This window comes from Nannospalax galili, unplaced genomic scaffold (genome assembly GCF_000622305.1).
Source record: "Nannospalax galili isolate Female #2095 unplaced genomic scaffold, S.galili_v1.0 scaffold586, whole genome shotgun sequence".
NCBI lineage: Eukaryota > Metazoa > Chordata > Mammalia > Rodentia > Spalacidae > Nannospalax > Nannospalax galili.
Genome location: NW_008355363.1, coordinates 3,503,449 through 3,507,653, shown reverse-complemented (window position 1 = coordinate 3,507,653; position 4,205 = coordinate 3,503,449).

Below are 4,205 nucleotides of genomic sequence, written 5' to 3'. Positions count from 1 at the left end.
TTTCTCCTGAACTTTCTCTCAGGCAAAGGGGCTTGAAATTTTGATCTTAGGTGCTGTTGGCCACCAAGCAAGATGTGATCAGGTGCCTACTTTTCTAACTAGGCCTAACCATTTTCAATTTCAGTATACATGGAAAGTCACAGGCAGTGCCTGGGGCAAGACACATGCTTTCAGAGCAACAACCCTGTGATTTATGTGCTGGACATGAGCCCTGTTCCTTCTGATGCCCTCATGACTTTCTTTTCCAGCATAGACTGTATCTAGGAATGAAGAGATCTGGAGAACTTTGCTTCACATGTATAGCAACAGTAGTTGGTGAGATTCCTTTGATTGGTTTTTCTATTTGGGGTATATATATCTCTGAGGGTACTTTCTTCTTTTATATCCAATCCCACTTACTGGTACCAGGGGTGCCTAGGAGTTCACTAAACTGCAGACATCTAATTGTATGTCCTAATTCTCTTGCAATTTATTTATGTTTTGGTTTCTTGATGATGTCATAGAATAAGTAATTCATTTCTATTTCAGACTAAGGGAGTAATGCCAGATCTCCACATTGGGAATTTAAATTTTGACATTGTTTCGGCCTGTTTCTAAAGGGGGATTACTTTGAGTTTTCACTTCTTGTATGGTATATTTACAGGTTTTTAAAGATGACTTTGAAGTTTTTACATTGTTTGAGACATTTATTGATTTTTTTAAAGAATTATTTTTAGGTTTTGACATTGTTTTCATCACATCTTTACCTTGTAGTTTTAACATATTTTATATGGTACATTTGCTGATTTCTAATAGCAACTACTTGAATTCTTACTGTTTTGCATAGTATATTTGTTAGTTTCTAAAGGGAACTTAATGATTTTCTAGCCATATGCCTTCAAGGTACAGAGTGAGCTGACACTTTGTGATGACTAGACCTGTGAAGTACATGGGAATTTGCTGTACTCCAGGACCAAATCTTACAAGAGACAAGCTGCTATCAGCTCATAGTTACAACAATGGAAGGTAAAAAGGAATAGTCTACTTGAGTGGGAGGCTTAAGATGCGGCCTCTACTGGTCTTAGCTCCTCCCCTTTCTACATTGTGATTCTAAGCCTGTTTTTCTCTGGAATAGAGTTGTTTCCCTCGCTGATGCTCAGTTGCTCTATGATTGCTTGTGTTCCTGCCCCATCTTTCCCTGGGTTCTTTCTAGTTACAATGTCAGGGACAGACTAAAGGAAAAGAGTATTATGATATAATCCCTTTGCAAGTTCTTTTTAGGTATCATTGTTTTCTATGCTCCTTATTCTCCAGGTTATGGGTACATAATCCAAGATTACAAATAATAAATTATAAAATAGTTTTTCTCTAATTTGTCACAATAATGATGAAATGTTTTTTCTAATCCAGACAGACTGATAACCTTTAAAAGAATTCACCATGCAATTAAACAGGCTTGCCTTAGTTTAAAAAGTAAATTATGGGTCAAAAATTTGGAACTTTTAGGAAAAGGGTCAGAGGGAACATTTAAGAGGATATTAAGGAACTCTTAAAATCAAATGTTCTCTTTTGTCAATCCCTGTTGACAGTAAAGGACCCAGTAGAAGAAAAGAGTTGCCTAGACAAACGTATACACATTATAAGGAGAACAAGTGTTTTCAGTCCTGCTTGTAGTCACTGGACTTACCAGCTCTCCTGTCCAATGTAAACCATTAAGTTAAATGCTAAGGAGAAACACCTGGCTTTTAGTATTACTTATATTGGTAAATTGCCACACACTGTTTGAGCTCAATGGGAAGCTGACTCTGGAACACGTCTCAAGATGTGTTCTCCAAGACTGTTTTCCAGGTTCAGGCTGGCCCCCGACCCTGTGACAAGAAAATGGATAAGAACAAAACAGCCTCAGATTAAAGGCACTGTGCAGTTGAGAACAGCTAAGGTGTAAATTAATTTCAACACACAGTATTACTGTCTATAGTGAAACTAGCCAACAGGATTATTTTCAGTACTATTTAGATTTTATTTATTCTTAACCTAATCTGTTAATGCTTTTTTCTTTCTTGTCTGATTTATGTTATGATAATAACTTGTAACTTTGCTGGGTTTCATATGTAAAGGAATCTCCCTCTGCAAGAGACATTAAATATTAGTCTTGTTTTTCAAAATCTGTAAAACATAGAATTTGGCATATGATAAATTCTAATCTTTTAACCCCACCATGCCTTGCAAGACTTTTGTTTAAGTGAAGGCCCTAGTTCATCCCTGAACCTGATGGTCTAGAACAGCTGAGCTCTTCTCTCTTTAAGCAGATTTCTTTAAACATCCTTATGCAAAAGTAAAATCTGCCTTGCCAGGTTAGTTTCTTTATTTGTTCCTTGTGAGATATTGACAGGGTTCTTAGGCTGACAGGGTTTTATTAACACCCTTCAGTTATTTAGCTCTTAAAAGGAAAAAGATGCTACTTCAAATCTATAAGCAAACTTAACCCTTTCTTTAGATTAATAAGTCCTAAAAAAGTTAAAGAGCTAGAGATATAAGATTTCTGTCTTCTACTCTTTGGTACACCTAGGTTTCATGTGATTGTGTTATGTGAGTCTGTAATAATTGTTTTCATGTATTGTTTGTATCAAAACAATTTTTCAACTCTGGCCACTTTATTTCTTTCTCCTTTCTCATTGTTTTATTGTGCACATGGATTATTGGTTTTATTTTTGGCATACCTAATCAAAATACACTTGTTCAAATTTATTTTGATGATACATTCAAAGGTCTCATAAATGGGTACCGTAATTATTTTAAAATCTATTAAATAGTGTCTCCAGGTTTATTAACTGTTTTAGAAAACTTCCAAATGCTAATTACCTATACAAAATGACATCTAAGCTGATTGTGTTAAATCCTATTTGTTGAATACCATTTTTGGTTTTATGTCAGTGCCAGCCGGCCAAGATAAACAGCACTTGAAAGGAGGAGTAAGGAGGAAAGAAAAAAAAGAGACAGAGAAAAGATACTTGTGAGGCCTGTCAGTAGAGACTGCAGCCCCATTTTATTTTAGCTCAGCCTTTTTATACAGTAGAACAGCAGAGATAGCCACTGTTTGCTTAGCTCAATTAGCTTCAATGGCTGTTTTTTCCCACCTTTATCTGAGGGTCAAGGAATGGTCAAATACTTGTAGTGAATTCCACCATTTAACCATCTCCCCTAAATTATCAGCACATTCCTCCCAACTTGGCAGAACAATTCGGTACTGGTGTGCAAAACACACAAACTCTTGAGTCAAGGTGAAAGATCATGAAGTAAACAAGCAAGCCTGCTCCAACTCAATGTACATAATGGCTGAGCGTATACTAATAGTTCCCAGCATCTCCCCTTTTTTACTTTTTATAACCGCAGATTATGCTATATCCAGGACAGAAGGTCCATGGCTGTCTTAGGTTATCTTGTGGTAGAGGAAAGCCTTACCCATCATTGGCACATAGCTTCCATCAGCTACGCCCTGTCTTAGGTTGACTTTCTCCCAGAAGATCTTACCTGTCTTTGACTACTGACCTCTGTTAGGGGAGGGAGAGCAATCTCATATCATGCACAGTAGCCTTGACTTGCCACAAAGATTTCATAACCTGTCTTTGACTACTGACCTCTGTTAGGGGAGGGAGAGCAATCTCATATCATGCACAGTAGCCTTGACTTGCCACAAATATTTCATAAATAACTTACTGCCACTGGAAGAAAACAAAGGGCATAGGAGGAAAAGCATGTCAAGTCCTGATAACCACTCACAATGGAAGTGATAGAGGACCATGATGATAAGGTGGCTTTCAGCCTATTTAGAATATCTGCTACTGCTTACAGAGTGGAAATGATTGTGGAGAAATTTTCCCCTCTATTGTCTCTTGGCAATAACACTTTGACATTGGTACAGTATCCACCTCGTCCAAAAAGCACATGGTCATCTACTTGTACACACCTGTACTTATTATCATTTTTAACAAAACAAATAGGCAACCCACTTCCCGATCCCAAGTAATAAAAATTCATCACAGCTTGCATCATCATTGCCACTTGTTTTGAAGTGGGCTGAGTAATTAGCCTAGAGTCATTCACAGTCACCACTATCTCTTTTTCTTCCCATATCACAGGGTGCAGTATACATTCAATATAACTCAGCCAAGATAACTTGCAGGGACATCAGCAGCAGCCACATTTGCCACCTCATCATTTTTTCC